General features: G+C 49.2%; 1 protein-coding gene across 1 annotated transcript in view; it reads right to left on the bottom strand.

Annotated features, from left to right (window-relative positions):
- The window catches only part of CLYBL (citramalyl-CoA lyase), a 283,442-nt gene extending 281,331 nt beyond the window's left edge, over positions 1-2,111 (bottom strand). The window contains exon 1 of the mRNA XM_084982224.1: positions 1,906-2,111. The gene's annotated coding sequence lies outside the window, so the exon portion shown is untranslated. The remainder of the gene's footprint in view (positions 1-1,905) is intronic.
- Positions 2,112-13,049: the final 10,938 nt, after the last annotated feature.

Here is a 13,049-nt window from a genome sequence, read left to right as displayed (position 1 = left end):
TATACACACAAGATGGCAGTAATGGAATTAGCTAAATTCCGAACAGGTGGATGTGAACTTTCATCAGAGAAAGTGGGGGTGGCTTGCAGGCTGGACTAGAACTTGGGTGATGGGTGGGACGAGAGATGCTTTGCGAGTTCTCCATAGAAGGTTATCCCTGGAGTTCTAACGTGATGACTTTCCTAGGTATAAACATGCAACTTTACTGGCTCCTCCACTGCAGGATATTCCGTTTGTACAATTTATGGCCTCAGAGCTCCGCCTCCACCTCTCTTCACCCTGCCCTGTGACACTGCAGCGGGATCCCAAAAGCATTTCTGCTTTGCCTCCTGTCCCAGCAGTCAGTTTTATCAGGCGCAGGCATGGGAAGGACACTGCAAGCAAAAGAGACCTTTTTTTCTCCCCTGACTCCAGCGTCTTTCTTGCTTTTACAGAGTAAGAGCCATTGGGACCAGCGAGAGACCCAGTAACACACACCCTCCAGGAAGTTTCACTGTCACTCCAGGATATTTCACCAGCACCCCAAATGGTAGTTCCCTGCTTTTCCAGGCCCCCCCCCAGTACCCCAGCCAACTACTACCCCATCCAGTGGCCAAGTCACCCCTCTCCAATGAGTCCTTAATCTGTCTTCCGTGGATATTTTGCCTCTGCTCTAAGAGGTAGTGCTTGCTCCCTCCAGCTGTGACGCCGGCGTCTTTAGAGTTCTTGTTACACCTCTTTAGAGTTAACTCCCCTTTATTTTTTTTATGATCTCGCCATTAAATTCTCCCTGTTCAAATTACTGCTGTGGGTTCTACCTTCTCACAATAAAACAGCAAACAACAACACAGTGCAAGACTTTCCATACTTCTCACCCTTCACAGCTGACTTTCACTGCCTCCTTTGCCTGTTTTTCTTTTTTGCTTTTTTAGGGCCGCACCTGTAGCATATGGAGGTTCCCAGGCGAGGGGTTGAACCAGAGCTACAGCTGCCTGCCTACACCACAGCCACAGCAATGCAGGATCCCAGCCACATCAGAGACCTACACCACAGCTCATGGCAGCGCTGGATCCTTAACCCACTGAGCGAGGCCAGGGATTGAACTCGAAACCTCCTGGTTCCTAGTCGGATTCCTTTCCCCTGCACCACAACGGGAACTCCTGCCTGTCTTCTTGGTTCATTACAAATGAAACGGAGATATCACTGATAAATTCCTGTCCCAAGAGGCATATGTCAGACCTTTTCTCTTTTAATCGCTTCTCCCTGAAACCTACCATGTTTCAGACCACTCCTTTCATTAAAATTTTTTTTAAATTAAATCACAATTGACAGCGTTGTGCCAATTTCTGCTGTACAGCAAAGTGACTCCATCATACATACACATACATTCTTTTTTATGGTTTTTCCATCATGGTCTCTCCCAGGAGATTGGATATAGTTCCCTGTGCCACGCAAACAACCTGTTTATCCATTCCAAATGTCATAGTTTGCACCCAGACCCCCAAATCCCAGTCCGTCCCACTCCTTCCCACCTCCAGACTATCCCTTTTAAAGCCAGTGTGACATGTTAGCACACGTGAGGCTTCAACGACCACCTTCACTCACACAGTCACCAATTCCTCCTAGACCTCTCTCCCAACCCAGAGAGGGGTCTGGTGTTGCCTGAGCACCTGTCAGCGCCCACGGCTCCCTTGCAAGCCCCACAACACCGAGCCGTCACTCGCCTGTGCCTCCACGTGTCCTGGCCAGCGCTGAGCAGCCAGGGGCTGGCACTCCAGCAGGAGCTGCACCTCCAGACTGGCCTCGGCAAAAGGGGGTGACCCTGGAAACGCAGTCGGCCAGCCCTCCCTGTGGGCTCTTTCAGTGTGAGATGGAGAGGAAGGCTGCATTGGCCGCCAGAATGGAAAGGAGACAAGGAAAGCCAACCTGCAGAGCCCTGGCGGCGCTCACAGCGGGGGGAAAAGCAGCAGCACGGAGACGAGTCACAGAAGGAACCGAGAGGCAGCGGCGCCCTGTCGCATGTGAGTGGAGTTCCTAGAACCGGCGGCAAAGGACACCCCAGGCTGGGCAGCTGGAGCGGCTGGGAGCTTCTGCTTGTCATGAAGAACATGCCAAGGACATCCACAGGGGCTAGATGTTGAGATGATTTCCTGCCTTTCCTGCCTTTTTTTATTGGCTGCACCTGCAGCATATGGCAGTTCCCGGATTAGGGATTGAATCCAAGCTACAGCTGTGACAATGCTGGCTCCTTAACCCACTGTGCCGGGTGAGGGTGGGGTGTTGAACCCTCACCTCTGCAATGATCTGAGCCACTGCAGGCGGGTTCTTTACCCACTGCGCCTCAGCGGGAACTCCCCTGTCTTTCCTAGTTCTCATGCCTCTCTCCGTTCATTCATTCATTCTCCCTCTCCCTCTCTCATAGAAAAAGTTTTCTTCAGCCTTTTCTCCCCGTGATTGTAGTGAGAGATGCTCATTATCATGGTTTCTTTATACTAAATGCTGCCACCTGGGGAAAGAAACCCAAAACCAAAGGGGTCTTTGCTCCTTCCAACCTGAAGGGGCTTAACAACATCCCCTCCGAGCTCCAGATCCATCTAGAGCCATCTACCAAAATGCCTGTGGGAGACCCTTTCCTGGATGTCTGTTGAATGACTGTGTGAATGTACTCAAAAGCAGGCACATAAAGGAGGCATGAGCCAGGGTGGGATGCGGTGAAGCAGCAGCTGGACAGGCAGGTAAGTGCCTTCAGACTGCGCCTTGCTGCAGATGGCAAAAGATTCAAGTTTGGTTCTCAGCCACCAGTGGCCATCGGGGACACCTTGATGGCTTGTTGACCCTCAGCGTGCAGGGCGCCCCCCGCGCCCCCGCAGAGTTTCTGAGCCAGCAGGTCTGGGGCTGGGCCTGAAGATGTGCATGTGTAACAAGCTCTCGGGGGATGCTGATGCTGCTGGTCTGGGAACCAGGCTGAGAGCCACGGGAGTTGCGAGAAGTGAGCGGCTGAGAAAATCGGGTACCTCAGAGGCTTGGCATGAAGTCCTGGACAGATTGGGAGAATGTCTCTGTTGTCAGTGCAGATAGTAATTTCCAGAGAAGAGCAGATTGGTAGCTTCCTGTGCCCTGAAAAAAGACCCCCAAACCCTCCGATTCCTGTCTGCTGGGAATACCCCATTGTGAAAAGCTGCAGGCAGCATGGGGTCCTCTTCATTAAAGCTGTCGTCAGTGGCACTGCCCCAGTGCCCAGCCCCGATGAGGACAGGCGGAGTGGGTTAGCCGGCCAGTCAGCAGCTGTCGCTTCAGAATCCCGCACTTTTAACCAAACCCTCAGGTCAAAAGCCTTCAGTGCAATAAAGGCATTCGTGGTCTGAATCCATATTTCAATAGAGCAGAAACTGAAAATAATCCCAATTCCTTTGAAAGGTGATGAAGAGAGTCACCCCCTGCAAACAGTTATTATTCGTGGTCCCTCTAGGCCAGAGTCAAAACAGGAAGGAGGCAGCGAAGGCTCTAGAGCGCCCTCAGGTGGACATTGTGATTTTAATTCTGTTCCCACTTGGGAGCACATTGTCCTCACTTACTGAATAAGCCCGCTATTGTTTGCCTGCTGGTTGAATTTCCTAGAGCTGCCGTAGCAAATGACCACAGATCAGGTGGTCTTAACCAGGAGTAATTTCTTCTCGCACAGTTTTGGAGGCTAGATATCCAAAATCAAGGGGTCAGAAGGCCACGGTCCTTCTGAAATTGCAGGGGAGGGTCCGTCCTTGCTTCCCCCCAGCTTCTCGAGACCTGCTGGCCCTCCTTGGCGTTCCCTGGCTCTTAGCATCACTCCAGTGGCTGACTTAGTTGTCACATGGCATCTCCCTGTGTGTCTCTGTCCCCACAGGGCGCTCTCCTCTTCTTAGAAGGCCACAGGTCATGCTGGAACAGGGCCTGCCCAGCACCAATGTAGCTTCATCTCTCTCTTTTTTTTTTTTTAGAGCCACACCCTCAGCATACGGTAATTCTCAGGCTCGGGGTCGAATTGGAGCTGGAGCCACTAGCCTACAACACTGCCACAGCAATGCCAGATCTGAGGCGTGTCTGCGACCTCCACCACCGCTCACAGCAACACTGGATCCTTAACCCACTGAGCGAGGCCAGGAATCGAACGTTCGTCCTCATGGATACAGTCGGGCTCATTACCACTGAGCCAGGACAGGAAGTCTGTCCTCATCTTAACTGATACATCTTCAAGGACTCTGTTTCCAAACAAGGTCACATTCTGCGGTATGGGGTGGGGGTGGCCATGGCTTGTCCCAATGTCATTCCTTGTACACAACAACAGGTACTCGAAGGAACTCACAGGCTGTGTGCTCCAAGGCTTACAGCTATGTGGAATTTGGGCAAAGCAGCAGGCCTCTAAAAGGTGAGGGCATCAGAAGGCCATACACGGTGGTGGCATTTCTCAGATCCTCAGTTTGCTAATGAGCTGATTTCCTGGCTGTATATCCCCCAGATTGGAAAGGCTTTAGAATAAAAATCTATCTAAGCTCTTACTATAAAGCCTAACACAGAATAAGCACTCAAATTGAGTAAATGCTTCAAATATTGTTAAAAATGTTTATAGTGCTGGATCCTTTTTCTGCCCCATTGTGAACTGTTAGCTGCCTATGCCACAGAATGAGCGAGAAAGTATTGTACTAAAGGAGCAGATATTGGTTTTCCCTCCCCAAAATGAAGGACGTGGATGCAGAGCATGAGGGAGGGCTGTGGGTGATTGAGCTGGGACCACAAGCAGCGTTTTGCCACAGGTAGATTAAATACAACAAAGTAGTAAACGCTGGGGCAGAAAATGCTGGAATGTTGGCAGAAGTTCAAGTAATAGTGGGTGCCCGGGGATGCAGACGTGAAGCTCAAGTGACCTTGGAAGGAGGTCGGCTAAAAGGGTGACTTCCCCTCAGCCCAAGACAGGTTGGACCAGACCCACAGCGTTGGCTGCAAACTCCCCCACTTACACACTGCAAAATAGAGATGCTAGGAAAGCTGGCCAAGGTTTGGAAATGGGCAAGAAATTACTGGTATCCTTCCCATGAAATGCGGGGGTGTTGTCCCCCAGACCACCCAGGAGTGCCAGATCCTCTAAGGTTGTCTCTGGCTGGACTAGTATACAAGGGTTAGGGTTATCCACAGGGTATCCTTAGGGATAGGTGTAAACTTGGAGGAAAGGGAGTCATGCAAACATGTCCTGTCTCTAGCAGTGCCGCTGGGTCCCGCTCATGCAAAAGAATCTTGTCTGGTAGAAAATATAAATCCTGTAGGTCTAAATCTCATTTGCACTGGTTTCTAACTTCTTAATTGTTCTTTCATTAATTACTACATTAAGTAGAATTAATATGTTAAGCAAGCACTTTATATTTGTCTGAGTCATGTAACCTTTCAGAATATTACACTTTAATGGGTAAAGAGGGAAACAGGTGTGAAGTGAGAGTGCTGTGGGTGCCTGGAGGCTCAAAGCTTCCACAGGGAAGTACGTAGCTACGGAGAAAATCAAGTCACGGTTGGGAGAGGGGGTGAGAAAGGAACCTGCTGGGGAAAAAATTGAGAAGAGTTGACATCTCTCATTGGACTTTTCCAATCCTCTTCCCTCTGACCCCCTAGCACCCCAACTCTCCTCATCTCACTCACTTGAAGCCACACAAATCTTTTCCCTCCAAGACTCCCCCTCCCATTGCCAAAATCCCAAATTCCACCTTCCTTTCCCAGTAAGACCTTCTGCTCAACTAGGAGGCTGAAAATGTCTCAGTACAATTCATTTTTGAGAAAAAAAATTTTTAATTTTAGATTTATGCCAAACTGGTAAAATTGCGATAGACTACGTAACAGATTATTTATCATTTTAAGAGCATAGTTTAGTGGCACTGAGTATAGTACTAACATCGTGTAACTGCCACGACTCTCTGTACCTTTTCATCCTTCCAAACACCAACTCTACCCATGTAATAGGAACTCCCATCCCTGGTAAGTCGTCTTCTACTTTCTGCCTGAACGAATTTGACTACTCTACATACCGTATTAATGAAATCATACAATATTTGTCCTCCGTGTCGGGCTTATTTCCTTTAGCAGAATGTCTTCGAAGTCCACGCACATTGTATTGTAGCAGGTGTTGGAATTTCCTTCCTTTTAAAGACCGAATATTCCGTGGTGTGGATACGCCACATGCCATCTGCTCCTCTGTTGCTGATTCTTTGCAATGTTTCTATCTTTTGGCTGTTGTGAACACTGCTGCTCTCAATTTTTTCTCTATTAAATTACTTGGTTAGAAGTAGCTTAAAAAGATCTCTCACTGGGGCAGTGTGTGCAATTTGAGGAACAGAAATTCTACTTTGCCCTGCCCTCATCTTCTCAGAAACCAGGCTCTGCCACCTGGCATCCCGCTGCTGGGAGATGGCCATTCTGAGCACACGTTCCTGCAGAACATGCCAAGGGGACATGCGCTACCTCCTTTCTGTCTCCATCTTATTAGCTGGTATGTTCGTTTCGTAGGCCCGCCGTAGCAAAGTACCACAGACTGGGTGGTTTATAAACAAACGATCTCCTCCCTGTTGTGAGGTCGTTAAATCCAAGATCAAGGTGTTGGCACGTTTGCTTTCTCCTGAGGCCTCTCTCGGTGGCCTGTAAAGGGCTGTCTTCCCTCTGTGAGTCTGTGTCCTCACCTCTTCTTATAAGGACACCAGTCGTATAGGATTTTCGCCTCTTTAAAGGATCTATGTCCAGTCTACATGGGAGAAGAATCCGAAGAAATAATGAACATGTGTACACGGATAACTCACTTTGTTGTACAGCAGAAATTATCACAACCTGGCAGATCAACTAGACTTCAATATAACCTTTTTTTGTCTTTTTGCCACTTCTTGGGCCGCTCCCGGCACATGGAGGTTCCCAGGCTAGGGGTCAAATTGGAGCTGTAGCTGCCAGCCTACACCACAGCCACAGCAATGCCAGATCCGAGCCGCATCTGTGACCTACACCACAGCTCACGGCAACGCTGGATCCTTAACCCACTGATCAAGGCCAGGGACCGAACACGCAACCTCATGGTTCCTAGTTGGATTCGTTAACCACTGTGCCACGACAGGAACTCCAATAAAACTTTATTTAAATAATAAGAAAAAAAGGACTTGTGTCCAAACGCAGTCACATTCTGAGGTCCCGGGGGCTTAGACTTCAACATACGAACTTGGGGAGGAACACAGTTCCTCCTGAGCAGCTGGTAACCAGATTGAGAGCAAACACCTCTCACACACCCTGGAGGTTTTTAGTCTGCTGATGCGGTGAAACAGGGTTTATGGAGTAGGTGCTCACTTTTTTGATGTAGCCTGGAATCTCCTTAGTTTAGTTTGCTAGTCTGGTCTTTTTTTTTTTTTGTCTTTTTGCCATCTCTTGGGCCACAGGTATGGCATACGGAAGTTTCCAAGCTAGGGGGCAAATTGGAGCTGTAGCTGCCAGCCTACATCACAGCCACAGTAATACCAGATCCTTAACCCACTAAGCAAGGCCAGGGATCGAACCTGTATCCTCGTGGATACTGGTCAGTTCATTTCTGCTGAGCCATAATGGGGAACTCCAACGGGACCAGACCAAAACTACAGAAATTCCTGAGAGGAAACTGCACTAATTCATTGACTCAAATGCACCCTAGGGCAGGGCTGCTTCCTGAGAAGAATGTCACTTTCTCTAAGCAGGTGGCGGGGACACGTGCTGTGCTGGCAGTGAAGGTGGGAGGGGAGGTGGTGGCGGACTTGGCAATTTTGGCTAAATTGCTTAACTTACCTGGGCTTCCGTTTCCTCCTCTCAAACACGGGCCAGGAGCCAGCAGCACTGCGTCACCTGGGGCCTAGGAGACGTGCAGAAGCTCTGGGCCTGTTTCAGGCCTCCTGAATCAGAATCTGCATCTTAAGATCTCCAGGCAATGCACATGTGCAGAGGAGTTTGAGAAGCTCTGATTTGAGACTCACTGGGTCCGGGGGTCACAGAGGGAGACCCAGGAGCAGGTCCCTATGAGGCAGCTTCTCCCCTCCCTCGTCGCCTCCCAAGATAGCAGCTTGCGGCAAATATGTTCGTCCCCGCTCCTCAGTCACTGTGAGCACACGCAGGAAAGGCTCCCTTCTCACAGGCAGCTGTTGCCCCATTCAGAGCAGAAAGCAAGGGTTCAAGTGCAAGGGCCCCCCGCCCCCTCCCAGCTACTAATGCTTGGTTAACAGACCCGCGGAAGGAGCGAGACCAACAGGATTACTGGGTTAACCTCAGGACCCCTCCCCTGACCTCCACCCTCCCATCGGCCATAGACCCGTGTTATAAAAACGGAGAACTGAACCCAACAGCAAAAACCCAACAATCCGATTAGAAAACGGGCAACAGACATAAACAGACATTTCATCAAAGATGGCAAATAAGGGAGTTCCCATGGTGGCTCAGAGGGTTAAGAACCCAGCATAGTGTCTATGAGGACACAGGTTCAATCCCTGGTCTCACTCAGTGGGTTAGGGATTTGGCATTGCTGTGGCTGTGGCATAGGCCTCAGCTGTAGCTCCAATTAAACCCCCGGGCTGGGGAACTTCCACATGCCACAGGTGCGGCTGTAAAAAAAAAAAAAAGGCAAATAAACACCTGAAAAGATACCCAGTATCAGTAGCCATAAGGAAACTACCAATTAAAACCACAATAAGGTGTCACTACACATCTGTCAGAACATAAAAGACTGGCGAGCATTCCCCAAATGGTGGCAAGAACGTGGAGAAACTGGATCATTCATGTGCTCCAGTGGGGATATAAAATAGTACAGCCTCTCTGTAAAGTCATTTAGCAATTTCTCATAAAACTAAACCTGTAACTACCACCTGACGCTGGGATTTCACTCTCGGGCACTTATCCCAGAGAAACGAAAACCTACGTTCACATACAAATCTGTACGGAAATGTTCAGGGAGGCTTTATTCCTAACAGCCCCAAACGGAAAACGGCCCTTGTGGCCTCCACACGGGAAACAAACTGGACCATCCGCCCTCTGGAACGTCACTCAGCAACAGAGCAGAGTGAACGGCTGACCCACGAAACAAGCAGGATGACTTTCCAGAGACTTAAGATGCTGAGTGAAGAAAGCCCGTCTCATAAAGTCACCTAGTACTTGAGTCCATTGAAAAGACCTTTTTTTTTTTTTTTGCGTTTTAGGGCTGCACCTGCAGTGTATGGAAGTTCCCAGGCTAGGGGTCAAATCAGAGCTACAGCTACTGGCCTACACAGACGGAGACCCATTCATTGTCCTCCCTCTGCCTCCCACCTTCCATCTCATGGACAGTGGCCATCCAATGGCCACATCCTCTCCTATATTTTATTCACTTTTTTTTTTTTGTCTTTTTGTCTTTTTGTTGTTGTTGTTGTTGTTGCTATTTCTTGGGCCGCTCCTGCGGCATATGGAGGTTCCCAGGCTAGGGGTTGAATGGGAGCTGTAGCCACCGGCCTATGCCAGAGCCACAGCAACGTGGGATCCGAGCCGTGTCTGCAACCTACACCACAGCTCACGGCAATACCGGATCGTTAACCCACTGAGCAAGGGCAGGGACCGAACCCGCAACCTCATGGTTCCTAGTCGGATTCGTTAACCACTGCGCCATGACGGGAACTCCTATTCACGTTTTCTGTTCACCAGAAAGGCAGCAGACCTGGGCTCCTCCACCAGCAAGATGCCGTCAATGAACATGGCTTGGTCAACCTCCAGTGGTTTCCACCACTGTCCCTGGCCTTGGACTGGAGGGGACTCCGGCTTGCCGCCACCACCTCATCAGCAACTCAAACCTGCAAAACACACTGCAGGCCAGCTCCCAGCCGGGAGCAAGGTTAGCGTCCGGCTCTCCATCTGCCACCAGGGCCACATCCTCCAGCAGTTCCTCTCCTGCCTACCGTGGTCACACTAGGATTTTAAGGAAACGAAGAGTAATACGCCACTCTTTATGATGCATACATACAGCATCTAAACATGGCAGAAAGCCTGGTAAAACTAGGAGAAATACTGCAAAGCCAAACCGTTGTGTTTATGTAACTAGAACATCGAGAGGACCACAGATAATTGCGGCTTAATAGAAAATGACATCTTCACCCAATTCCCATTTAGCCTTTCTGTCACCTGCTGACAGAACTTCACACACATTTACTCACACGGCTCCCAGCAGCCCAAGGTTAGATATTTGAACGTAAATGGGAGTCAGACAGGATCAAAGTAGATTTTACAGACTTTTTTCCAGCTCTAAAATCTTCCAGGGCATCTTCCCGTGGAAAAGGGCGACTCACGGGCACCGAGTGGCTCCTGCCGTTCCTTTCCTCGGGGAGCATTTTACCAGCCCCCCTGGGGCTTTGACTGGGGGGCTCGCCACAGCCTCCTGGGCCTGCCCGGGCGGCCCGGGCGCAGTAGGATGCGTCTGAGGAATTGCTGGAACCTGGAGCCTGGGCTGGGAGTGTCTGAGGCACCCTGGCCCCGGGGCTTCAGCCACAGCCAAGGGTCAAGGACAAAGGGGCGGCGCCCTCACACTCGGGGTGGGGTTGCTCCAGAGCGGAAAGCTGGCCACCTCAGGGAGCAGCGACAAGGCCGCTGAGATGGAACCGCTCCCCAGCTGTTCCCCCGGAAACTAAGCTCATTCCACGGTTTACCACATGGTTAAAAATGCAACCAAAATTTTGTTAAACCATAATTCGCACGTGAGGTAAAAAAAAAACCTTTTCCTGCAATTGCGCTTTGATGAGACAAGGAGCGGGGGTGGGGGTGTATGCAAACTGTTAAGGGCACAATTTTGCCAGGCATCAGGTAGATTTTAAGGTGTTTTTCAAAAACCAGTACTAAGGGCCCACATTTCTGCACAGCAGCTCATGGAATTACATGATGCATCCAAGAGCTGGGCTCTTGTGTTGGAGCCTTTGTCACTGAGCCCGTCTCTGGACAGTTGAGTTGGAGCCACTACCCAGCTACAGAGCAAGAGAACTTCCTCTTCAAATTTCTTTCCCCAAACAGGTCCTAAGAGGTGGCTTATGCCACTTGACATATTACTAAATATCAATGAGGTGTCTTTTATAACAGTGATGCTTTGTACTAATATACCAAACATACTCTGGCCAATAAAAACACCATCTCCACAGCTGCTTTTTTTTTTTTTTTTTTTTTTTGTCTTTTTGCCATTTCTTGGGCCACTCCCGCGGCATATGGAGGTTCCCAGGCTAGGGGTCCAATCGGAGCTGTAGCCACCAGCCTATGCCAGAGCCACAGCAATGCGGGATCCGAGCCCCGTCTGCAACCTACACCACAGCTCACGGCAACGCCGGATCCTTAACCCACTGAGCAAGGGCAGGGATTGAACCCGCAACCTCATGGTTCCTAGTCAGATTCATTAACCACTGTGCCACGGCAGGAACTCCCACAGCTGCTTTCTTAAAACTCTCAGGCCAACTCTGAAACCAGACACTATTAACACTGCCAGTTAAACTGGTATCAAAAAGAGGTTTCAAGCAGTAAATTAAATTTTTAATTTTCAAGTAGTAAATTAAAAGCAAAGTTTCAATTTCTGGAGAGAAATTATTAACAATGATTATCTCCAGGGGAGAGAAGGCAGGGCCTGGAGGTCGAAAGCAAACCTGCTTTTCTTGATATCCTTTTTGCACATTTTAAATTGCTTACCCTGTGCACGGATTATCTATTCCAAAGAAAAATCAGAATAAGTGAAAATTAAATATTCAGAATTTAAGCTGAAACTGTGAACACGGACTCTCCCTGTTAAAGTGCTTTTTCTGAAATCTTCAAAATAAAGGGAAACAAACTCTGCTATTTAAAAAAGCCCTCTCTTGTGCAACCCTCCTCATTTCAAGAGCCGTACATAATTCCCTTAAGGAGCAGAAAAGCATGTGTGGGAGTTAAAAATGCATTTAATCACCCCCCCCCCCAATTTAACAGAAGTGCAGCAAGGAGGGCCATCTGTTTTGTTTGAAAGAGAAATGACCCAGCATTCTGATTTCAATTAGCCTCTTTGTTGCTTTATGTTCGAGCTGGTTCCACGGGTAACAGTTCAAACTAAGTGTAGAGAGAAGCTGGCCAAGTTCTGCCAGTGCTGATTTGTTTTAACAACTGTCTATGAACACGGAACAAGTGTAGGAGACAATGCTGCCGGATGTGCATGAAAATGCAAAATTTTACAGGATGAAGATAGATTGTTCTCGAATCTGAGAGCTAAACAAAACGTGGAACTGGTGTTTTTATATCATTATCAATGGAAACATTTTAAATCAATTACCCCTTATCATTTAAATTCCTGCTTTCAACCGAGAAATTCTGTTACACCAAACGTGATCCGAGCAGTGATCCCTGCCCTTGGGAAGACTGTCATCTATTTGGAAGGATAAGCTTGCAAAGCTACACAAAAATGTGAGTAATATTTAAGCCAATACAGGAGAGCTGTCAAACATGAGTATTTAATTATTATGAGTTCTGAGGAGGGAAAGGGAACATTGAGTCAAAGGCTTCCTACTGGAAGGGATCTGCTCTTTGGTGTAACACACCCCATCAGACACACCCGTGTGCCTTCCACATCACCGCTACCCACCTTTTGCGCGCGCATGCACGCGCGCACACACACACACACACACAGCAGGTAGGCATACACCCCCTGGAATGGTCACAGGTAACCAATGAGGCACCACTTCCCATGGCTGTAGGAAGCCAGCCTAAGCCTCAGCTCTGGCTGTCACTGCCTCCCAGGGTCAGTTAGTCAAAAACACCCGACTCCCGAGCCCCCAGCCTGCACAGGCTGACCGCCCAGTTCTTTGACAGATTCACGTGCTGGGTCTCAAGGCAGTCATGCAGACGGGGAGGGCGTCTGCGCAGCTCTTCAGTACTGACTCACTGCCCCAGGGCACTGGGGTGTTCCCAGTCCTTACCTGTCCTGAAAGGCTGTCCTCATGTCCCGAAAGAAGATTCTACGACCTCGGTTCCGCAGCTTCAAGTTTCTCATCATATCCCTCCTCAACAGGTTGGCGAGTTCTCCAAAGCCACATCGT

Source organism: Sus scrofa, chromosome 11, assembly GCF_054392235.1.
Source record: "Sus scrofa isolate SSC_HxYL_T2T_F1_AM1 chromosome 11, Sscrofa_HxYL_maternal_Yorkshire_Landrace_v2.0, whole genome shotgun sequence".
NCBI classification, from domain to species: Eukaryota; Metazoa; Chordata; class Mammalia; order Artiodactyla; family Suidae; genus Sus; species Sus scrofa.
Note: the sequence above shows the minus strand (reverse complement) of the source record. Positions and strands in the feature narration are given on the sequence as shown.